At 53.7% G+C, this 24,470-nt stretch overlaps 1 protein-coding gene across 4 annotated transcripts in view; it reads left to right on the plus strand.

The window, feature by feature from the left end:
* The first annotated feature begins 10,116 nt into the window (after nt 1-10,116).
* TNIP1 (TNFAIP3 interacting protein 1) overlaps nt 10,117-24,470 on the plus strand; it is a 53,307-nt gene continuing 38,953 nt past the window's right edge. For 2 of the 4 annotated variants that reach the window (XM_075900569.2, XM_075900573.2), the window contains exon 1: nt 14,733-14,883. The gene's annotated coding sequence lies outside the window, so the exon portion shown is untranslated. Of the gene's footprint in view, nt 10,252-14,732; nt 14,884-24,470 lie in introns of those variants that run through there. The other 2 variants (XM_075900572.2, XM_075900571.2) reach the window with 2 other exon arrangements.

Below are 24,470 nucleotides of genomic sequence, written 5' to 3' on the forward strand. Positions count from 1 at the left end.
GAGGGAGAAATCTTTCTCCAGGGGGCTCCCTCTGCAACACCAATTCTCCGTCGTTCCCCAGGGATGGCTTAGCCCCGGGGCATCTATCCAGCCAGGTCCTTATCTAGCCCTTACTGCTCATAGCTCCAGCAAAAACAAGCCAGTATCCTTGTAGACACCCGTGTGGGATAACTCTGAACCCACATCTCCATGTCTGCTCCTGTGCTGCCCCGGCTCCTCCTGGTGGGATAATTTCAGATCTTCCGTGCAGACCTAGACCAAGCGATCCATGTCCCATCACTGTGGGGAACACAGCAGCCCCTAACAGCATCCCAAGCCAGAAGAGTGCAATCCCGGGTGGCTTTAAGCCTGTTGGAGCTGGGGTTCCCCTTATCCTTATCCTTCTCCCCGGAAGAGTGGGAGAGCGGTAGCTGCGTGGGGAACTCCAGCTCACTCTACAGGGTTCATTCATGAGTGGTGTGGAGAGGGCCAATAAAGAAAAGTTATTTATTAGTTCCCTAAATAGAAGAACTAGAGGACACCAAATGAAATTAATGGGTAGCAGGTTTAAAACTAATAAAAGAAAGTTCTTAACACAGTGTGTAGTCAACCTGTGGAACTCCTTGCCAGAGGAGGCTGTGAAGGCTAGGAGTTTAAAGAGAAGCTAGATAATTTCATGGAGGTTAGGTCCATAAAAGGCTATTAGCCAGGGGATAAAATGGTGTCCTTGGCCTCTGTTTGTCAGAGGCTGGAGAGAGATGGCAGGAGACAAATCACTTGATCCTTGTCTTCGGTCCACCCTCTCTGGGGCACCTGGTGCTGGCCACTGTCGGCAGACAGGATACTGGGCTAGATGGACCTTTGGTCTGACCCAGTACGGCCGTTCTTATGTTCTTATTCTGCATTTGGAATATTTTCCCTCATCATCCTCTGCCAACCCCCTAATGCTTTGGGGAAATATTCCAACCCCACCTTCTTGTCTACTTCCCAGGCAGAACCCCTGGACGTTGTCCTTGTTAGGCATCGTGGACGAGCGGGGAAGACGCCCTCAGCAACGCAAGAGAGACCCTGCTCCCTGCCCTCTCTTGCTGACTGGAGTGACGGGTCCAGGAGAGAGTGGCTATTTCTGCAACCAGGGGTGTACCCAACAGCGAACATGCCCCAGCACCCACGGACGAGGAAATGAGGGAATAATGACATCTGGGCCGCCGGGTAAGCTACTGGCACGGTCTGTGATGCAGGAAGGTGGTGGGGACCGAGGGATCTTATTTAACCTGGCATCTGACTGCTTGCTTGGTGCTGTGCAGGCCTCAGGGAAGGCTGCACGGCGCTCGCAAGAGGAAGCGGGATGGGGTTGGGAGGGCAAGTCACGTCTTCGGGTTAACGGAAGCAGCAAAAGCCACGTCCCTGGATCCCTTCCGGCAGCATCTCTTGCCATGCTTATTCCCTGTCTAGCAGCCTGGGCTATCCTAGTACTGGGAGACTCCAGCCCGAGTCTGCAGGCGGGGGAGCGTGTGAGACCTTTGTAAATGGAGGTGTTGCAAGCTGAGAGGTTTGCATCTAGGCCAGCTCCACCCATGCAAGCTGTTAGCCCTGTGTGACGTAGTGGGGGTACCTTGCTGGTTGCTATGCTGGGCAGTGGGTTGTGAGTGACCTCCACTGGCTGCTGGCTGCAGCACAGCCCAGCAGGGCAGGGGATGAGTCATTATGCAAGGGGGCTTCGAAACTCATCAGACAGGTATCTCTCAGCGAGCCGAACAATGGGAAGAAGGGGAGTGGAGCCCTGGCTGGGGGCAGGGATGGAAGAGAGTTAGGGTATGTCTACACTACCCTGCTAGTTCGAACTAGCGGGGGTAATGTAGTCATCCACAGTTGCAAATGAAGCCCGGGATTTGAATTTCCCGGGCTTCATTTGCATGAAGCCAGCCAGCACCATTTTTAAATGCTGGCTAGTTCGAGCCCCGTATCTTACCCATTACCAAGATAGCTTCCCCAATTATCACCTCTAATACCATTAACTCACAAACATCCCACTCTCCCCACCTCTAATATCGTCAATTCACAGACACTTACCTTCCTTCCTCCCCCCCCCCCCCCCCGCATCCCCCTCCTGTTCTGAAATGTGATTTGTCCTTTTCATATGTGTTCATTTTTTTTAATTGTATCCTTTGGTATATATGGTTGTGACTATTTTCTTCCACTATTTGATCTGAGGAAGTGGGTCTGGCCCACGAAAGCTCATCACCTAATAAACCATCTTGTTAGTCTTTAAAGTGCTACATGGTCCTGCATTTTGCTTTAGTTCGGATTAGGCTTCTAATCCGAACTAGCTGTACTCCTCGTGGAGTACTCATGGAACGAGGAGTACAGCTAGTTCGGATTAGGAAGCCTAATCCGAACTAGCTACTCCGTGCCGCGTGTAGCCGCGTGGCACGGGGTTCGAACTAGCTGGCATTTAAAAATGGCGCCGGCCGGCTTCATGCAAATGAAGCCCGGGAAATTCAAATCCCGGGCTTCATTTGCAACTGCGGATGCCTACGTTACCCCCACTAGTTCGAACTAGCGGGGTAGTGTAGACATACCCTTAGTTAGTTTCTGTCTGGGAGCATAGAGGAGACAGCCTAGGGAAAGGGCCTGGAATTTAGGGGCCCAGTCTCTCCCATCTCAAGGAGATGTGCTGTATCCTGGAGAAGCAATAAGCACCCTCTATTCTACTGGCTGATGGAGTCTGTCCATGCCATTACAGGGGTGCAGGAGATGGGAAAACCCCAACGTGCCGTCACACCCTGGTCTCCAGAGGTGGAACAATTCCTCCCGGACACCTCTCCCCCTTGTCGTGGGTGGTATCTGAGCCTGCGCTGAGCTCCGACGCCAGGGGCTGAACCTTTCCAGCCTTGAAATCTCTCTCCGGACCTCCCCTGAGTAGGCTACGTGGTTCTGAAGGCAAACATCGACCTCTGGTAATTCAAGGGACACCTGTCCCCAGGAAAGTGCCATTGGTCCCTAGAGGGTGTTTTCTCTCTCACCTGACACACCCCAAATATCTCTCCTCCCCCCGCCTCACTTCCAGTGGGTAGATGGAAAGGGCCATGTCCCACACAGAGATACATGCTCTTTGTTCGAATGGTTTAGGAGCCACCAAGCGCTAGAAGGAAGTGAGGGGGCGTACAATAAAAAAGGGAAGCGCCCAAAATCTGACTCGTGGGTGAGGTTTGAATGAAGGGCTGGGTCTGCCCCCCCTTCCTGGAAAACGAGGCCTTTGGTTTTCCCACAGGACACCGTCTGCCAGGGCCGGAAGTTCACGTACCAGCAGAAGAGAGAGAGTCACACACACACAGCAGCTTAGCATTCTGCTGCAGCATGGCTGGCAAGGCAGGGTCGTTTCCAGGGAAAGCAAAATTGCCTTTCATTCGTTGCACCACGTGAAAAACACCCCAAAGCCAGTGATTTGGGCCCCAAATGGAGGCGCTTTCCCTCTGAGCCAGCTCGCAGGCCCGTCTCAGGTGTGAGACTGACTCTGGGCGACCTGGCAAGTGTATTCAGCGGGAGGAGGATGGCTTTCTTGTGTGGCTCTCCTGTCTCCCTACATTCCACGCCGTGGCCTCAGGAAGCCACTAGCCAAAATGGTCTGGGAGCCGTGGTTTCTCTCTATGTGGTGGGGAGTGAGTAGGTTACTTTTGTTTGTTTTTCTCTGGCTTTTCGGCCCTCCAAACTAGACAAAGAGGAAACAACAGTGCCCGTTTTGGGCAGACGTGTTCCTGCAGGTTTCATCCTATGGCATAATCTTTGATTAAAGTGGAAACTTTAATTCCTTGGGAACCCCAGGACAATCCTGGTAGGTTGGCAACCCTTCTTGACTCCTCTATTCACGGGGATGCGATAGTGTCCACATTTAAACGGTTAACCGGTGAGCCTGAGCTCATTGGTTAACCTTCACGGTTACACATAAGGCCCCTCCCCCATGCTGCTGCCTCTGTGTCAGAGGCAGCAGTTGGGGTGGGGAGCGGAAGCCAATGCTGGCAGGGAGCTGACTTTTAAGCCATACTGGGTCCCACGGAGCCACCTCCCTACCCCCATATGACTGCCTCTATCAGAGGCAGCAAGGGAGGGGGGAGCAGGAGCTGGTGCAGGGGGGAACCAGCTTAAAAGCTGGCTCCCCCCAGCACCACCTCCACAGGACGGCAGGGGAGGCAGGGATACAGCAGGGGAATTGGCCGCAAGCCACGAATCAGCTGATTCCCAGCTTGCGGCCAGTTCCCCACCGCATCTCTGCCTTTGAAACGTAGTAAGAACCAGGTTGCTCTTACTACATTTAAAAGGCAGAGCCCCAGTGGGGTTAGTTCTTAGGGTGGCATGAGCAGGGACTGCTTAGCACCGGCTTGCGCCACCACAAGGAGCTAACCCCACTGCAGCTCTAGTTTAAATGTAGTAGGTGCCAGGTGGTAGCCCAGCTCCTACTAGAGTTAAACGGCAGAGCTGTGGTACGGGTAGCGAGCACCCCTCTTATCAACTAATCGATGGAAATTCCATCCACATTTTAACATCCTTCCTGCTTAATTTGCTCAGTGCCTGGGACAAACCCCTTCCCCGCCCACACAGAGCTGTCCCAGGAACCTGCTCGTCTCTGTGGGGCCAGCATTCCTGCACAGGGCTGTTTCTTGTCTTGGTGCCCAGTTAATGGCAAGGTGATGGCCAACAGCCCTGAGCCCCCGGGGCCAGAGAGTCCCCTGCGTGCTCCTGACCTCGCCAAGTCAGGCTTGCAATGACGAGGTGCGAAAGCGAAGCAAAACACGACCTGTGCTTCATCTTGATTTCACCCTTCTTGTGAGTCACTAGAGGGGTGAGACCCGTCCCACTCTCGAGTACCGACAGTACGGCAGAGGGGAAAGCAACTTACATTCCTTATGGGTCCTGTCCTAGCTCACCCCTCAGGGCAGGAGGGTTGCAATACAACAGCACCTGTAAGAAATTTCAGTGAGGCGTGGAGTGTGGGAGGCTGAGGGCAGAGGATTGGGGTGTGGGGGAAGGTGCAGGAGTCAGGGCAGGGTGTGTTAGGGGCTCAGGGCAGGGGGTTGGGGTGTATGGGGGTGCAGAAATCAAGGCACGGGGCTGGAGGGAGATGTAGGAGTCAGGGCAGGAGGCTGGGGCATGGGGGGAGATGTAGGAGTCAGGAGCTATGGGGGGAGATGCAGGAGTCAGGGCAGGAGGCTGGGGCTATGGGGGGAGATGCAGGAGTCAGGGCAGGAGGCTGGGGCTATGGGGGGAGATGCAGGAGTCAGGGCAGGAGGCTGGGTCTATGGGGGGAGATGCAGGAGTCAGGGGAGGAGGCTGGGTCTATGGGGGGAGATGTAGGAGTCAGGGCAGGAGGCTGGGGCTATGGGGGGAGGTGCAGGAGTCAGGGCAGGAGGCTGGGGCTATGGGGGAGATGTAGGAGTCAGGGCAGGAGGCTGGGGCTATGGGGGGAGATGCAGGAGTCAGGGCAGGAGGCTGGGGCTATGGGGGAGATGTAGGAGTCAGGGCAGGAGGCTGGGGCTATGGGGGGGAGATGCAGGAGTCAGGGCAGGAGGCTGGGGCTATGGGGGGAGATGCAGGAGTCAGGGCAGGAGGCTGGGGCTATGGGGGGAGATGCAGGAGTCAGGGCAGGAGGCTGGGGCTATGGGGGGAGATGCAGGAGTCAGGGCAGGAGGCTGGGGCTATGAGGGGAGATGCAGGAGTCAGGGCAGGAGGCTGGGACTATGAGGGGAGATGTAGGAATCAGGGCAGGAGGCTGGGGCTATGGGGGGGAGATGCAGGAGTCAGGGCAGGAGGCTAGGGGTTATGGGGGGAGATGTAGGAGTCAGGGCAGGAGGCTGGGGGTTATGGGGGGAGATGTAGGAGTCAGGGCAGGAGGCTGGGGCTATGGGGGGAGATGCAGGAGTCAGGGCAGGAGGCTGGGGCTATGGGGGGAGATGCAGGAGTCAGGGCAGGAGGCTGGGGGTTATGGGGGGAGATGTAGGAGTCAGGGCAGGAGGCTGGGGGTTATGGGGGGAGATGTAGGAGTCAGGGCAGGAGGCTGGGGCTATGGGGGGAGATGCAGGAGTCAGGGCAGGAGGCTGGGGGATGGGGGGAGATGCAGGAGTCAGGGCAGGAGGCTGGGGCTATGCGGGGAGGTGCAGGAGTCAGGGCAGGAGGCTGGGGCTATGGGGGGAGATGCAGGAGTCAGGGCAGGAGGCTGGGGCTATGGGGGGAGATGCAGGAGTCAGGGCAGGAGGCTGGGGCTATGGGGGGAGATGCAGGAGTCAGGGCAGGAGGCTGGGGCTATGCGGGGAGATGCAGGAGTCAGGGCAGGAGGCTGGGGCTATGCGGGGAGATGCAGGAGTCAGGGCAGGAGGCTGGGGCTATGGGGGGAGATGCAGGAGTCAGGGCAGGGTGTGTGAAGGGCTCAGGGCAGGGGGTTGGGGTGTGGGGGGTGTAAGAGGCTGGGCGGGGGCTGGTGGTGTTTGGTAGGATATGGGGGGGCTGAGGTTGGGTTACCTTACTGGCTGGCGGACAGGTCCCTGCCCCTGCCGCAAGGAAGCTGGGAGCAGGGGAAGGCCTGGCTCCGCAGCAGAGAAACCGGCCACGATGCAAGAGGCTCCCCGACCTGCTGCTCCCTTCCCCTGGCTTCTTCCCAGAGGCTGCTGGCGACAGGGCCTGCCCAAGACGGCATGTGCGCTGCCCAGCATCCACGGGGGGGCTGAAGGACGGGGGCCGACGGACCAGCAACCCGGCTGGGAACATCCCCCTCCCCCTGAGACAGGGCCTCTGCCCCACACTGCCCCTAGCACGCAGAGGGCCGGGGCAGGGAGCTGGGGCTGTACACACGAGGGCAGGGTGGGGGAGGGAGAGGAGTGCATGCGCTGCCGGAGGACCTGGCTGCTGGTAAGCTAGGGAGGGCGCCTGATGCAGAGCAGGGCTGGGGTGCTGGCCCCGCAAACTCCCAGGCTGAGGCCTCGCTCTCAAGGCCTGAGGGGACTAGGGCTGCGGGGAGGCGGGCAGGGCTGCACCGCCATTTCAGATAGCCTGAGGCAGGGGCTAGGTGACCACTGGCCGTGGGTCATGGAGGCAAGGTGGGTGAGGGGGATTGGGGATCCCCGGGAGGGGCGGGTCCCCGAGTGCAGGGGCGCTGTGCCAGGCAGGACTGTGAGGAGAGGGCAGGGAGGGATACGGGGCTGCAACCAGTGCAGAAAACGGAGGGTGAGCCACTGCTCACCAAGGGACACTGAGGCCGAGCTAATTCCCAAGGAAACCAGCAGGCAGCGCTGCGACGGGGGATGGCTACAGCCCCCCCCACAATCCTTCCCCCACTGGCCCCTTTAACCTGCCTGCCTCACTTGGCTGCCCGGCCTGGGTCGCCAGTGCCAGCCTGCAGCAGGAGCTCGGCTGGGAGAGCGCACCGCAAGCCACGCTGCCGGTCAGCCGGCTCTCAGTGCAGCGCCCCAGCCGGCTGTTGCCAGATCCATGCACCGGGGCGTTCTGCCTCACTTTCCCAAAGGGGCTTAGCCTCTCCGACAGAGTGCCACCCAGAGCCATCGCTGCCCACCCTAACCTTATCCTCCGCTTCGCGCTCTCAGCCCTGTTGCCTTCCTCTCCTCTCTTCCCAGTGCTCCTTCTCCACTCCCCTCCTCCTCCCTGCCCCCCACTTCCTCAATGGTCCTGCTTCCCCTCTCCTGTCACCATCCTACATGATCCTCCCTCGTCCTTGTGCTCTGTCCCTGAGCCCTCTGCTCCTGCCAGGGTAATCTGAGTGCATGATTTACATAGTCAGATCTTGATGTTCTGGAAATCCCCTTCTGTGGCCAAAAGCTTCCTCCCTGAGCTCAGAAGGCGTCATCCTCGCACTTCTTCTGCTTTCCTTTGTCAACCAAAGCAACAAAACAGACCAGCCCGGGCTGGTAAATACTGCAGCCACAGGAGCAGCGAAACCCCACTTCTGATGTCAATAGACACCAAGATGTCAGAAAAGCGGTGTCCTGTGCCGATGCATGTGCAAAAATGGCCTAGAAAAGCAGTAAACTGCAGTTTGTGGTCCACTCCCCCTATCCTTTCTGTCGGGTGCTCTCTGTCTGGTATCTGCTTCCTCACCTTTGTCCCCAAGCCATCTCACCCTCATCCCGTACAAAGTTGTAGGGAGAGAGCTTGGATAATAAAATTCATCGGAGCAAGCAAACAGGGAGCACCAGGATGTCTTAATTACTCAGGGCTCATCTGCATGCAGAGTTGCACCAGTTTCACAAGGTATTTCTGCAAAAGGTGGGGGAGGGGGACGGGACTCTGGTTTAAACCAGGCCCGGTTGGATTAGCAGGAGTTGAATAGGAACAAGTTTAAGCTGAACTGTGATCAGCCACTTCTGGACGGAGCTAAGTGTGTGCAGTCGGAGGGTTGCACCAATTGACCAAAACTGGTAAAACTAAGGTGCAAACGTGCCCTGGTTTAAGTTTCCTAGTCCAAGTTCCAAAGCTAGGTACAGTAATGCCAAGAGAGGAACAAGCTGGATTCCAATCTGCCTTATGCAGCAGCAGTCAAGTTGTAGGAAGGGGATATAGTGGTTTGGGAGAACACAACCTGCATTTCTGATGCCAGGTAGAAAATGCAGGGCTGGCAGCTAGAAAAATGGAGCCCGATGATCTAATAAAAGATTAGCTCACCCACCTTGTGTCTCTGCTGTCAGTTACGTTGGTGCACCCAGAATAGACAAACAGATGCTCACACTAGAGCCGGAGCTGGCAATGGTACAGCTGCTGGGTGCTAAACAGCTCTACGCGCTAGGAGTCCCTCACCAGAGCAGTTACGCTGTCAGAGAACTTGTCCTCCAGTGTAGATGGTGCACTGGCGTTTCAAGACCTATTGGGAGCATGTTTGCAGGATACCATGGGAAGAGCATTGTCTACATGAGTGCTTACAACAGTGCAATAGCTGTTATACTCCTGCAGTCCCACTCATCCCAGCAGCCTGGTCTATGACTACTTGGCTATGTCTACACTCGCGGCTTCTTGCGCGAGAAATATGCAAGTGAGGCATTTGCATACCGAATGAGCCACCTTTTTTGCAGAAGAGGCTCTTGCGCCAGAAGGAGCTGTCTACACGGCCCCTTCTTGCGCAACGAAAACCCTCTTGCGCAGTGTAGCCAGCTCCTTCTGGCGCAAGAGCCTCTTCTGCAAAAATGGCAGCTCGTTAGGTATGCAAATGAGGCTCGGCGATACTCCATGCTTAGCCTCACTTGCATATTTCTCACGCAAGCAGCCGCAAGTGTTGACATAGCCCTTGTGTATCCCATCATCCTTTTCCTGGCACTATCCCCCATACAAAGTTGTGGCCTCCGTCAAAGACCCCCTGGAGAGTTGGGATCAAACTCTTCAAAACTGAAAGGACTTTGAATCTTGCGTGAGTACTCCAGCACCAAGCAGTTCAGCCATTGAGCAGTGTGTCAAAACTTGGTAGTCCCTCTAGCGTGGCTTATCTGGGATGACACGGCAGGGCCGGCCCACAACATTTTGGCACCTGAGGCAGGGAGCTCAAATGACGCCCCCATACCCCTTCGCTTGGGCCAAAACTTTGAAAGATCTCTCGTGCCCTCCTTCCTCCAGCACAGCACTCCTCCATCTCTGTGCATCTAGAGCAGAGAGAATACATCTGCACCAGCAGCAGACATAATTTTCTACACTCCGGATCCTAGTGGTGCCCCCCCCAGTCTGGCACCAGAGGTGGCCACTTCAGTTCGCCTCATGGTAGGGCTGGAATCAGAATTCGACCCCTGGTGCACTTGATCTCACTGCAGCTGAGACTGGTGGGATAGCAGTGCCAATGGACTGTGCTGATCGCTGGCTAGGGAGTACAGGGCTGGCCAGGAAGAGGTATTTCTGTGCAACAGCAAACAGGCCTCCGAGGGAAGCCATTAAACACATGGGAATGTAGTAAAAAGAACAATCTTCTAGGAGCCAGGCAGGAACTGGATGATCTCATCAGCCTTTCTAGGATTCCATAACTGAATCACTAGGCTGTGGCTCTTGGTTGCACTTACTAAGAAGTGACGTACAGCCCCCCTCTTCGCGGGGATGGGCCCAGGAGAGCCCTTCTCGCTGTGTGTGGCTCCATATCAAAACCACTCCAGCTGTCTCAGGCCCCATCGTGGGGAATTCCCCTTCTCCTGCCTAAAAGTAAACTCGGCCGGGCTCCCCTTCCTGTGTTCGCTGAACAGCTGTGGAGCCTGGATCGAAGGCTGTCTCTCGCCAGCTCCCCTCGGCCCTACCTGGGTGAGTAACAGAGGGTTCTTTTACCTGGAGCATGTGTTAGAGAAAAGGAAGGGGAGACGAGTCAGTTGTTACATTGTGAATCAAGATTCTGGAACTATCGTGATAGCAAGAGACACTGCTCCTCTTCGACAGGAATAGATCCGAGTTTTTACCGTCTGTCAGGCTACGTATTTGCAGGTTTGGCTGAGACACTGTCTTTAAAATAAGTCCCTTTGTGGCTCAATATGGCTGTATTTAGATTTGCCTCCATGCTTTCTGCTGGCTCACGGGCTGCAGAAAAATAGACCGAAAGCTCCAGTTGGTCTAGAAGAGGAGATAATTTGACTGTTTTTCAGTCCCACACATTCCAGGGTGCATGTAGCACATAGGTGGTATATTCAACTATAGAACATAAGCATTTTTGTTTCCTGTACTGGTTTAAAATGCAGGATATGAGAGCTCTCAAAACCAGTCTTAGAACACGGTGAGCTCTGAAATTAAACCCCATTGCAAGGCATTGTTCTATTTGGAGCCGAGAGGGACAGAGCAGAGTTTACCTCTTGTAACATACTTTAGCGAGAGTGTTCTCTGATGTTTCCTGAGGTCTCCAGTGTCAAGTGACTGTGGTGTATGGGAAGCAGGCTTGCAGGAACCCAAGCCTGGAATGGCTGACCATGCTGTAAGGCAGGACTGAAATGTACAGGCAGACTTCTGAGAGCCCACCGTGGCTAGCAGGAGTTGCGACAGGTCATCATGGAGGTGCATAGGCTGAAAGCTGGGGTAGGAGGAATAGTTAAACTTCTCTGCTTGCAGTATGGATCCTCTGCTTGTTCTACAGCCTGCTGGACATATTCCCTAGCATCTTCCTGGCAAAAAAAATAGCTAATAGGTCAATGGAACACCAGGTAAAGTGTATGTGAAATGCTATGCTATATTGTGCAAAAATGGGGACAATTCCCTCAGGTGTCATTAGCTTTTTTCCCTGCCATTATCCAGCGTCGCTGCTCATGAACAACCATACAGAAGCCATGGAGCTGGGAAGGGTGGGGGAATGTGATAAGGAAACAGATTTCAATGTCAGGTTTCCATTATGAGAAAGCAAACAGCTCAGAAGGCCTACTCCCCTAGGCAGTAAATGGCAGGGGAATTCTCACAATCTGAGCTCCTCGTGATGCTGTACCTCGGCAGCCGCTCTTTGCACTGTACCTAGGCGTGCCCCACCAGCATTCTTACAGCCACACTACTCTTGACCTTCAGGCACAGTTCCCCTTGATATCCCGGGGTCTGATGTCCTGAGGTCCAAACTTGGGACATTCTCTAGCATAAGAACATCCACATAAAGGCCCAGGGTTTTCTATTCTGATTCTCCCCTCCCGAGAGCCAAGGGGTCCTTGCTGACAGCTACACTGATTCTCCTTCTATCCCCAGTAGAAATGCAGCAATAATGCCAGGTGCTTCAGAGGGAATGGACAGAACTGACAGTCACCAAGTGATCCACTCCCGGCATCAGGTGTCCCTAGTCTCGGACTGTCGGAAGCAGACACCCATAATTTGAGGTTGTTGGCTTTCTCTGTAATATTCATAATTTTATAGCCCTCTATCATATATCCCCCGCCCCTCTTTAGTTGCCTCTTTGCTAAGCTGAAAATCTCGTTCTAAGTCTCTCCTTGTATGGAAACTGACCAGAGAAGGGCAACAAAAATGATTAAGGATATGGGACAGTTTCCATTTCTAATATCTTTTCTCAGCTGGAGCAACTAGATCTGCTTACAGCATTGCAGGGGTGGGCGCACATGGATTTATATAGTGGCATTATGATGCTCTCTGATTATCTGGCTCTTTCCAAATGGTTCCTAACATTTGGTTAGTTTTTTGACTGTTGCTGCATATTGAGCAGAAGGAAACAGATGGCAGAATCCCACAGCTATATCATCCGCATGGGACCTGCTCTCCCTGCAAATCACAAAGCCCACCATAAGTGTCTCAATGATTACTGATCCTGTCAGATGTAAGCAGACAGTCTGTGGGCATCTAGCATACAGGACAAAGACCATCTTTTTGTTCTGTGTTCGTACAGTAGTGGCCGTCCGAGGATGCTGCTGTTTCCTATGGCAATATAAATAGTAATAATATAATTAGATGCAGGCCTAAAGGTTTTTTTTTTTGTTCTGAATAGCTCTGTGGGTTGGAGAAAGGAAGCGGCAGATTGTAAGCAGACCAACATTAAGTGCAGGCACAAGAGTGGCATTACCCACTTCCATCCAGGAGTGGAAATCCCCCTCCACATACGTAACCATTTGAGAAAGACAATCAGCCTTCTGCCGCCAAGGTGGATCAGTGACTTGAAGACTCCAGAACAGCTGTGCGCTAAAATTAGGAAGGGAAATTTAGGGAGATAAAGACATTGCCTCTTCCTGCTCTTTGCGTTACAAAGTATTCCGTAGCAATGATCCGGCATGCTACAGCTCAGACGACTGATCCCATATGGCATGGGGCTGTCCGTCCAGAATGCTCCAGAACAACAGTGTACAACACTGATTTTGCAGGGCACAGAGCCATCAGCCCAGAATGCTCCAAGTGTCAGTGTGCAACCCCCATGTCACAGGGTAGGGGGGCTGTCTGTCTAGCACAGTGGGGTTGTACCCCACAGTGTACAACCCTAATGCTGGTGGGCAGTCCAGAGCACTAGTGTCATCTTCTGATGGTCCCTACCCAGAGAGGAAAGTAAGTACTGGGAGGAGCTGGTGGCAGTGGCCCCCATCTGGGTAAGGCGGTAAGAGTTTTAACGGGTTAGCCAATAAGCTTCCACTCATCAGTTCCTATTACGGGTTAAACTCCCGTGGAGCTGGCAAGTTAAAAATACCAGTGTTTAACCATGTCACCTATCAAATTGTAATTGTTTATACAGTTAGGGTTTTTAATCCTTTTTTACATCCGTACCCCTGGGGCAGGCCCTGGGCCCAGCCCTAGCGGCAGAATCAGCCCCCATGATCTGTTCCTGGCCGCACCGCTCCTGGGGCAACCCTGGCAGGCCGGCTTGTGCCGCAGCAGCCCAGCTCTTGCCCTGGCTCCAGCCCCGATGACTGCAGCGGTGGCCCGGCTCTGGATGCCATCCAGCCAATATGGCTCGGACCAGGGCCCAGCCCACATCTGGCTGCTGCAGCCTGTCCTCAGCCCCAATCCTAGGGCCAGCCCTGTGTCCAGCCTCCATTTAGCCATGAGAGGGGCTGGTGGCAGCCCTGCTCCTGCTGCAGTGGGAATAGGAGGGGAGGCAGAATCCGCCCCCGCCCAGCCATGGCAATACTGGTTTGGTCGTGGTTGCAGTGGCCTGGCTCCAACCCACAGCCTAACCCCCACCCCCCCGTCCTGAGTTCCTCATGCACCCAACCTTGACTCCTGGCCCTCCCACACTCCTACCCTGAGCCCCTCAAACACCCCAGCCCTGATTCCTGCATCCCCACACCCCTGTCCTGCCCTGACTCCTGCCCCCCCCCACATCCCCAGCCCTCTGCCCTGACTCCTGCATCCCCACACCCCTGTCCTGCCCTGACTCCTGCCCCCCCACATCCCCAGCCCTCTGCCCTGACTCCTGCACCCCCACACCCCTGTCCTGCCCTGACTCCTGCCCCCCCCACATCCCCAGCCCTGACTCCTGCATCCCCACACCCCTGTCCTGCCCTGACTCCTGCCCCCCCCACATCCCCAGCCCTGACTCCTGCATCCCCACACCCCTGTCCTGCCCTGACTCCTGCCCCCCCCCACATCCCCAGCCCTGACTCCTGCATCCCCACACCCCTGTCCTGCCCTGACTCCTGCCCCCCCCCCCACATCCCCAGCCCTGACTCCTGCATCCCCACACCCCTGTCCTGCCCTGACTCCTGCCCCCCCCACATCCCCAGCCCTCTGCCTTGACTCCTGCACCACCACCCCCCTGTCCTGCCCTGAATCCTGCCCCCCATCCCCAGCCCTCTGCCCCGACTCCTGCACCCCCATCCCCCTGTCCTGCCCTGAATCCTGCCCCCCATCCCCAGCCCTCTGCCCTGACTCCTGCCCTCCCATCCCCAGCCTCCTGCCCTGACTCCTGCCCCCCCATCCCCAGCCCCCTGCCCTGACTCCTGCCCTCCCATCCCCAGCCCCCTGCCCTAATTCCTGCACCCCCACCCCCTGTCCTGCCCTGACTCCTGCCCCCCCATCCCCAGCCCCCTGACTCCTGCACCCCCACCCCCTGTCCTGCCCTGAATCCTGCCCCCCATCCCCAGCCCTCTGCCCTGACTCCTGCACCCCCACCCTCCTGTCCTGCCCTGAATCCTGCCCCCCATCCCCAGCCCCCTGCCCTGACTCCTGCACCCCCACCCCCTGTCCTGAGTGCCCCCCCATGCCCCACATGTCAATGTCTGGGGTGCTGTGTATCAACCCCCCGGGGCGGGCTGTGACGGGCCAGAGCCTGTACGGAAGGGAGGCTCCTCTCAGCCCCGCGCTGCCTTGCAGCCTCCTGCGCGTCCCCCCCCATCTCTGCCGGGCGAGGGGCGGGGCGCCGGGGGGGCGGTTCGCTCGCGGCCCGTCACTCACCGCCGGGAATTTCCAGGGGAGGCGGCGCCGTCGCGCGCTTCCTGCTGCGGCTGCCGGAGCCCGACGTCCCTGCTGCGGGGCCAGGTAGGGCTGCAGCCAGCGCGCCGCGGGGGGGCTGCCTGCTGGCTCCGGGCTGTTGGGGGGCTGGGCGGCTCCTGGAGGGCTGGGCTGGGTGTTGGGGGGGGGAGCTGGGCAGCTCCTGGAGGGCTGGGCTAGCTGCGTGGGGGGGCTGGGCTGGGGGGGGGGCTGGGCGGCTCTTGGAGGGCTGGGCTAGCTGCGTGGGGGGGCTGGGCTGGGTGTTGGGGGGGGAGCTGGGCGGCTCTTGGAGGGCTGGGCTAGCTGCGTGGGGGGGCTGGTTGCTGGAGAGGGGGGCTGGGCTGGGTGTTGGGGGGGGGAGCTGGGCGGCTCCTGGAGGGCTGGGCTAGCTGCGTGGGGGGGCTGGTTGCTGGAGAGGGGGGCTGGGCTGGGTGTTGGGGGGGGAGCTGGGCGGCTCCTGGAGGGCTGGGCTAGCTGCGTGGGGGGGCTGGTTGCTGGAGAGGGGGGCTGGGCTGGGTGTTGGGGGGGGAGCTGGGCGGCTCTTGGAGGGCTGGGCTAGCTGCGTGGGGAGGCTGGTTGCTGGAGAGGGGGGCTGGGCTGGGTGTTGGGGGGAGCTGGGCGGCTCTTGGAGGGCTGGGCTAGCTGCGTGGGGGGGCTGGTTGCTGGAGAGGGGGGCTGGGCTGGGTGTTGGGGGGGGAGCTGGGCGGCTCCTGGAGGGCTGGGCTAGCTGCGTGGGGGGGCTGGTTGCTGGAGAGGGGGGCTGGGCTGGGTGTTGGGGGGGGAGCTGGGCGGCTCTTGGAGGGCTGGGCTAGCTGCGTGGGGGGGCTGGTTGCTGGAGAGGGGGGCTGGGCTGGGTGTTGGGGGGGGAGCTGGGCGGCTCCTGGAGGGCTGGGCTAGCTGCGTGGGGGGGCTGGTTGCTGGAGAGGGGGGCTGGGCTGGGTGTTGGGGGGGGAGCTGGGCGGCTCTTGGAGGGCTGGGCTAGCTGCGTGGGGGGGCTGGTTGCTGGAGAGGGGGGCTGGGCTGGGTGTTGGGGGGGGAGCTGGGCGGCTCTTGGAGGGCTGGGCTAGCTGCGTGGGGGGGCTGGTTGCTGGAGAGGGGGGCTGGGCTGGGTGTTGGGGGGGGAGCTGGGCGGCTCTTGGAGGGCTGGGCTAGCTGCGTGGGGGGGCTGGTTGCTGGAGAGTGGGGCTGGGCTGGGTGTTGGGGGGGGGAGCTGGGCGGCTCTTGGAGGGCTGGGCTAACTGCGTGCGGGGCTGACTGGAGGGCTCCTGGAAGGGGGCTGGGCTGGCTGCTGGGGGGCTGGATCCTAGGGGAAGCCTGGCTGCTGGGGGGCGGGGGGCTAGGCTAGCTGAGTGTTTGTAAAGCAAACGTGGACTTGAGCCATGGGGCTTCTCCCCCCCCCTTCTTTCTCCCCTCCCAGCTTATCTGTTTTTGGGAGCTTCCTGCTTTCCCCTGTGCTGGTCTCCCCCCCCCCCCCCCAAAGGAAGCAGCCTAGGTGTGGGAATGGAGGGGAGGGGAGGGGGGGGGGTGAGGTGTGCACACACACCACAGGCAAGCTCTTATTGCAGGGAGGGTGTGTGTTAATGGAAGTGACACGCATACCATGGGCAAGCTCTTATTGCGGTGGGGGGTGCCAATGGTAGTGACACACACACCATAGGCAAGCTCTTATTGTGGGGCGGGGAGGGGGTGGTATCAATGGAAATGATACACACACACACACACCCCATGGGCAAGCTTTTATTGCAGGGGTTTCATGGAAGTAACACACTATTATGTTCCCCTGGAACTGTGGGGCTTCTGGGGTTTTGTTCCTCCTCAGCCTGTCCATGCAGGATCTGTTAGTACCGTTGTTTCAGGGCTGATAATAGGTTCAGTATCGTGGAAGCTGGGTTGTGGGCAGAGGAGGGGGAGTAAAATCACCCTCTTGGTGACTCTACAGACCTCTCACGTGTTCCTCCCCCCCACTGAACCAAGTGACTAACTCTTTCTGAGCCTGACTTGAGGATTCATGGACTTGCTGTGGAATGGCTGAGATGCTGTATCCACCAGACAAATCATGAGACCTCGCACTGCAAGCTTGTTCACCCCTAAGATCCCCAACAGTGCTATACTCCCCTGGAGGAGTCAACCTGTGGAACTCCTTTCCAGAAGATGCGATGGAGGTTAGAACTTTAACAGGGTTCAAAGAAGAGCTAGATTGGTTCATGGAAGTTAGGTCCATCAATGGCTATTAGCCAGGATGGGCAGGAATCGTATCCCTAGCCTCTGTTTCTCTGGCGGTGGGTGACAGGGGAGGGATCATGTGAGGATTACCTGTTGTGATCCCTCCCTCTGGAGCATCTGGTATTGGCCACTGTCGGCAGACAGGATACTGGGCTAGGTGGACCTTTGGTCTAACCCAGTACGGCCGTTCTTATGTGGAGGGCCCTTTGGGTGCTGTGTGTGTGTAGTAAGGCATAGGGGATGTTACTTGCTGTCCATGCATACTGTGGCTCTTGGGATGTCCTGGAAAATGGGGGTGCTGCTGCTTGTAAGTGCCACTTACAGCACTGTCTTGAGGGCAGTGTGTGTCATAATAGTATCCCTTAAAACGGCAGCCTCCAGAAGAAAATCTGGCCCATTCGTAGGAGCCGTTTGAGGCTCCCTGCAGTCTGTGCTTCTCCCCACTTGGATGCACTGCTCTCATACAGGCTTTTTAATCCAAGGGTCTCTGTGGATTTCATGAGCATGCGTTTCTTAAACCTTGGAACCTTCCTGGGATAATGATGCGTAGGATTATCTCTGCTGTATTGATGGGAGACGTTGATCCTCAAAGAAACTTGCCTAGCTCACGTCACTAATGTGTAGAACTCAGGATGCCTGACTACCCGTCCTCTGATCTGATGGCGAGACACAGCCTTTCCAGCTGCTAGTCTTGTTGCAGATTGACCAAATCAGACAGGGCATGTCGTGCATGGAAGGCCTCAGAACTGGCCTTTGAAGAGTGTCTGATGGACACCTGGTTTTGTGTGCTTCCAGTCAACGAATTTGATGGTGGTATGAGAAGGAAAACACTTCTCAATAGTGAAACCAGTTGTGATTTCAAAGCATGCCATCCTAGCTGACCTTTGTTCTCCTTGCAGTTTGTCTTTCCAGATTTTCATTTACCTGGCTTTGACAGAGAGGCAAAGATGAGACCATGGAAAATATAACTTGCTTTTTGTCTTTGAGTTATACCAAGGGTTACTGATCTGTGTAATCCACGGACCATCAGTGGTCCACAGAGAACTAGCTAGACGTATGGGGCTGGCATTTCTCCTTGCTTCCAGCTCCTGTGTCACACAGACAACTGAAAATAAGACCTAATAGTAATTAGAGATGTGATAGTGTACATGTTTAAATGGTTAACTGATGAGCCTAAAACAGAGGCAGGAGCGGGAGGGGCAGGTGGCTCTGTGGGAGCCAGTGCACGCAGGCTTTTAAACAAGGTCCCTGGAGAGGGGTGTACACAGCACCTATTTGTAAAAAAGGGAGCCTAACTTTAATATATATCAGCCTAACTTTGATACCTGCAAAGATACTGGAACAAATGATTAAGCAATCCATTTGTAAGCACCTAAAGAATAATCGGGTTATAAGAAATAGACAACGTGGATTTGTAAAGAAGAAATCATGGCCTCCCCACCTAATTTCCTTATTTGATAAGGTTATTGGCCTGGTGGATCGGAGAAGCAATAGACGTGATGTACCTTGATGTTAACAAGGTGTTTGCTGCAGACCCTCATGACATTCTCATATGCAAACTAGGAAATTATGGTTCAGATGAAATAACTGCAAGATTGTTGCATAACTGGTTGAAAGACCATACTCAGACAGTAAGATCTTAATGGTTTTCTGGAACCCGGTGGGAGAGGGGGTATCTACTGGGGCCCTGCATTGGATCTGCCCTACACCTGGTACTAGTTAATATTTTATTAATGACTTGGAAAAGAGAGTATGCTTATAAAATCTGCAGATGATACCAAGATGGGAGGGGTGGAAGCACTTGGGACCACAAGATTAGAGTTCAAAATGACTTTGGTAAATAGGGAGAATTGATCTGAAATTAACTAAGAGGAAATTCATTAAAGACAAGTGAAAAATACTGCACTTCGGAAGGAAAATCAAATGCATGAGTCCAAACTGAGGACTAGCTGACTAGACAGCAGTAATAAAGAAAAGGATCTGGGAATTGTAGAGGGTGACAAATTGAATATGTGACAACAATGTAATACATTTGTGCAAAAGCTAATTATTATTCTGGGGGGATTTGCAGGAGTGTAGTATGTAAAATATGAAATAATTGTTCTGCTTTGCTTAAGCACTGGCAGGGCTTCAGCTGGAGTACTGTATCCAGTTCTGGGCACTATACTTTCAGAAAAATGTGGACACCTTTGAGAGGGTTCAAAGGAGAGCAACACATGATAAAAGGTTTAGAACAGCTGACCTATGAGGAATTCTTAAACAAAAACTAGTCATGCTTAGTCCTGAGGGAAAGAAGACTGAGGGGGGCTCCTGATAATAGTCTTCACATATGTTAAGGGCTGTTATAAAGAGGACAATCAGTCATTCCACTTGTCCATTGAAGATAGGACAAGAAGTAATAGACTTAATTTGAAGCAAGGAAGATTTGAGTTAGGTATTAGGAAAAACTTCCTAATTAAGCCCAGGCCCAATCTACGGGGAAGGTCGGCTGAAGATACACAATGCCGGCTATGTAAAAAACATAGCTGGAGTCGACGTACCTTAAGCCAAGCTTCAGTGCCTCCTTTACGAGGAGTAAGCGTATCGGGGAGGGAGGCACACCCTCAGCATTTGTTTTAGTCTTTACTAGACTCGCTAAATGAAATGCCAGATCAACCGCTGCAGCGTCCATCTTCCTGCAAGTGGAGAAGTGACTTTTTAAAAAGACTGGTTAAGTATTGCAACTAGCTTCCAAGAGAGGTTGTGGAATGCCCATCGTTAGAGGCAGGTTAGACAAACACTTATCAGGGATGGTCTAGTTATACTTGGTCTGTGGAAACACAGGTGGCTAAACTCGACATCGTCTTGAATCCCTTCCAGCCCCCTACAGGGTTCTCTGAAATTCTTGCCGTCATTCCAGTGTTAATTTTCTGTGTACTCAATTGTTGTAATGACTCCAGGGATGTTGCGTGGTCCCAAGTTGGAGAGGAGGTGTCTGGGAGCCAGTCTCTCCATTAAGATGTGCGCTGTACTATGGGAGAAGTTTGGGAGCCCTAGATTTTGGGTTGCAGCTTGTAGGTAACTTGCTGTTGACTGATTTCAGAGGGGTAGCCGTGTTTAGTCTATTTCAGCAAAAACAAGGAGTCTGGTGGCACCTTAAAGACTAGCTTGTTAAAGACTAAATTTTTAATCTTTAAGGTGCCACCGGACTCCTTGTTGTTTTTATTGTTGATTGAGTTTTGCTTTCTCTCTCTCTTCCCCTTTCTGACCTCCATGCATTAGCTAGCAAAGCTGTTCCTGGAGCAGACTTGGTCACAGACTTGTCAGCTGTCTCCGTTGCAAGCTGTGGTGAATTTCTTCCCAGATGTAGCACTCCTGGAAGTGGTACCCTCTTGCATGTGTTGAACTCAGTGCTGCCTCCAGATCCGCCGCCCAGGCACGGGGAGAAGAGGTAGCCCAGCTACAGCCTGTGCCACACCTGGGCGGCAGTTTCTGGATCTTTATTAGCACTCTCTATGCCGTGATTGCTGCTGATATATCTGGGTGTATGCTGTGATTTTTTTTTTCCCCTACTGCTGCAGCTGAGGAGATGGCATTGAGAGCCAGGCAGCTGGTTTAAATTTGTGTTGCTCTTCCCCATCTCCTGTCCTCCCCTTTTATTAGCGATGATTTGAAAGTTCCTTGCAAGCCCTACAATGAGCTGCGCCTGCTGCCTGCCATAGCCAGCTCTCCTTCAGGGGACCAAGGTACCACATGGGCTAGGGTACCACATGGGCATTAGCTTGACTGGCTCACTAATGCAGAGGCTAAACTGTTTGACCTCAGTTATTTCACTTGAGTTGAGAATACCCTTTTCCCCCCTGTAAAGACAAGGCCTGGCTGTCCTGTCTCTGAATGCAGCTGAGGTGAAATGTGAAGAGAATGCAGCATCTCACCAGCCTTTGGAAGAATTGTGGGCTGGCCAGTGGTTAGGAGACTAAACTGGGGCACTCAGGAGACCTGGATTCAACTTTTTTTGCTCTGCCACAGACTCCCTGTGTGACCTTGGGCAAGTCCCTCGTGTCTCAAGATCTCCATCTGTACTAAGGGGATAATAGCAATGCCGTACCTTCCATGGGAAAATAAATGTTAACCTGATCACAGAATCTGAGCATCTTTAAGAGGACTTTTCTCAGGCTAGCTTGCTGATCAGGGAAGCTCACTTCGACTTAATCCCCACCTCACTGTGATCAGTGAAATTATCCAGTGGTGCAATCTCCTATCATTTTATATTGTGCCATGATATTTACTGTTTTCCCTAAATCCCCAGCTTCTGGTGTCAAGTTATTTCACAAGAAACTTGACTTTCATTTAGTAACCAAATAAATGAATTCCCAGTGCTTGTAGTTGTGGAGAAAAGCTTGAAAACCTGAACCCCTCCCATACAGGTTCAGAAACAGGCAAATAAATCCGAAACTCCTGATTTTTAAAACACAATCTCATGGTTTTTGAACACTTGCTTTAACAGTACTGTTCTCATGCTGTTTCATTGTATTGCCTCCATTAGAAATGTAGGGTTAGATCTAGCCTCATTGGTGCCCTTTGCTGCCAGAGTTAAATGGAGCCTTTCCCGTTAAGGTTGTTGCTGGGTTTGTAATTTTCATTCTAGTGGGGGTGCTTCATGCATTCCAGCTTTTCCTGGGCATCCGTTGTTGTTGTTGTTGTTGTTGAATATTTGTATTATCATAGGGCAGGGCTACTCCACTTTGGAAACTCCAGGGGCCACAATGATACTCACAGCACATGTCAAGGGCCACAACTTAAGTGTGGTTGCATGTACATGCAAATATATACATGCAAATAGCTTCTTTCACATGGACAGGCATGAATACAAAGATTAAGGCAAGACTACACAACACACAGGCCCCGTTTAGGTCAGTTCAGCTGATATTAATAAAATGCACCGATTTCCATCCATGTGACAGCACTTTTAAGGAGCAATGACAGTCCAGGAATTTAACTCTTAAAAAGCATCTCAACAGAAGACCATGATATTGACTCGGCATTGTGGAGCGTGTTCCTAGTGGAGGCCATGTTCAAAGGATCCCACCCGTGAGCCGCGTGTTGAGCCCCGCGTAAACCCAAACTGCATTGCAGGCCATAAACAAATAGGCCGCATACAGCCGTGTGTTGAGTAGCCCTGTCATAGGGCTTAGCAGCCTCCGTCATAGACCAGAACCCTAGGGTATCAGGTGCTGTACAAGCACACAACAAAAAACAATCCCCATCTCAAAGAGCTTACGATGAACACGGCAAATTGTCAGTCATTTTTCTTGTCTCATGTCCGGGAAACCTAGTACAGGACCAGATAGGAGTGCTACCAGATTGCCGGTTCCTAGTAATACTCATTTACATAATTACTAATAACACACACATGCAATTTGGCCCAGCGCCCCTCCTCCATCCCACTGTGCTTCCTGAATTATAAAGATGCTTTCTCGGAGGCAGTGTGGAAAGGACAGGACCAGAATGGCATGAGCTCCAGCTATTGTAAGCTTTGATATCCCAGAAATGTGCCTCTCTACATGTATAAAGAGCCATGTAAATTTCCAGCACGGCATACATGTTTTGTAATAATAATATTAGGTGTGAATGAACGAACACTTGTAAGAGCTGAGGTAAGGAGGTCTGTTTCCCTGCTGTCCTCAGAAAGCTTTTCAGTTATTACCCTAACATGCTGTTTCCTGCCATTTAGAAACCACGATTCTAAATACAGGTACTAACAACGTCTACGGGCATTCTGATCTGTTTATTAATGTGCCTCGGACCACGCCTGAAAAGCTGGCATTGTCATGGTACAGCAACGTCACGTGGTGACCTCAGCCGTGTCAGGGCAGAGTAACTCCCCAAACACGTGTCGTGTTGGGTAGTCAGATGTGCTGAACGAGTTGGTCTAGATCAGCAGTGCTCAGTCTCCGTTGCACTGTGATCCGATTTGGACACCGTATGTTACCACGTGAACCCAGGAGGGACCGAACACCAAGCTTGCCTGAGCCCTGTTACTGTGGGTGGGTGGAGGATTGGAGAGTCAAAAGGGATTCTTCCCTGAGCTGGAGGTATGAAACCTTAGCCTGGGGTAGTGGGGCTTTGGCTTCAGACTTGCTGGGGGCCAGGGCCAACACCAGCCCTGGCGACCTCATTAACATGAGGTTGCGTGACCCACTTTGGGGACCTGACCCACAATTTGAGAACCCCTGGTCTAAATGCATCTGAGGTCACTGTTAAGGTCTAAAGGTAGAGAGCGATTTGGGTGACTGAGTATCTGTTGGAGAGGGAAGTGAGGGCTATCTGCAGGTGTGTTATTGATAGCATTAGCAGCAATGTAAAGGTGGAAGGGAATGCACAAGTCCTTCTCCTTATCTTATTTCTGTGCTTCTGTGGTTTTGGGTAGAGGAGATGCATCACGCTGCAGCTTCTGCTGTTGCTAAATGTCGGTATTGTCTCCCACAAAAACAGTGATGGGAGACAGCGAACAATAATGGGCATTGATGCATGTGCATCCCAGGTAGCTGGACTCACGGTGTTTATTCTGGAAACAGCAACACTCAAACAAGATTTTTTTTTTTTTGTCAAGCGTTCGTAAGTATTTCAAAGGGCAAAATAAGCAATAGGAAGAGAAGTGAGTCTTTGACAGCCTTTTTTTGTAGGGCTAGAGCAGCGGTTCCCAACCTTTGCCAGATGAGGATCCATTTTGACAAATCGGGAAGGCTTGGTGACCCAGGGCAATTCAAACAATGCATGAATGGCTCCTTAAGAGCCACCTGGGGAGGCACCTGGCGACCCTTTTGAAATGTAATGGTGACCCATATTTGGATCCTGACCCATAGGTTGGAAAATCCTGAGCTAGAGGCTTAGCTGATCTTGTAATACTCAGTCGATCTGACCCACAGAAAACATGAAGGCTGTTTTGCACAGGGCTTGTAGTTTCACTTGCCGATGGTGGATACGAAAAACAGCTCAGTGACTGAGGGAGCCAAGAGGAGCTGCTGCACCATCGGTTCCTGCAGAATTTCAGCTTTTATTTAAAATAAGAGTTCTAGCTATTATGGTTATGAAGATAACTTTGCAAATGGGGCACAGTGGCTTCCTGAGTCTGCTGGCAGCTTCACTGTCAGTGGTGCTGCTCAGTTTCCTCAAGCAGCAGCAAAGTCCACAAAATGTATTTTGCTTCATTTTAAATGCTGCTGATTGGAGTTTTAAAGGCTGCAAAGAAAGCATGTCAGTTTTACTCTGATGTTTTGGAAAGCTGTGATCAGCAGGTGAAGCAGGTACTGGTGGGAGGAGAAATTAGAATACTGGAGGCTTGGGTAAGGGTAGATTAAAATAGAGCTCTTAGCTTCCCAAAAGAGAATAGAGTAAATAAGCAGCATCCATGGCCAACATCCTGCAAAAAT

This window comes from Pelodiscus sinensis, chromosome 16 (genome assembly GCF_052426305.1).
Source record: "Pelodiscus sinensis isolate ZL-2025 chromosome 16, ASM5242630v1, whole genome shotgun sequence".
NCBI classification, from domain to species: domain Eukaryota; kingdom Metazoa; phylum Chordata; order Testudines; family Trionychidae; genus Pelodiscus; species Pelodiscus sinensis.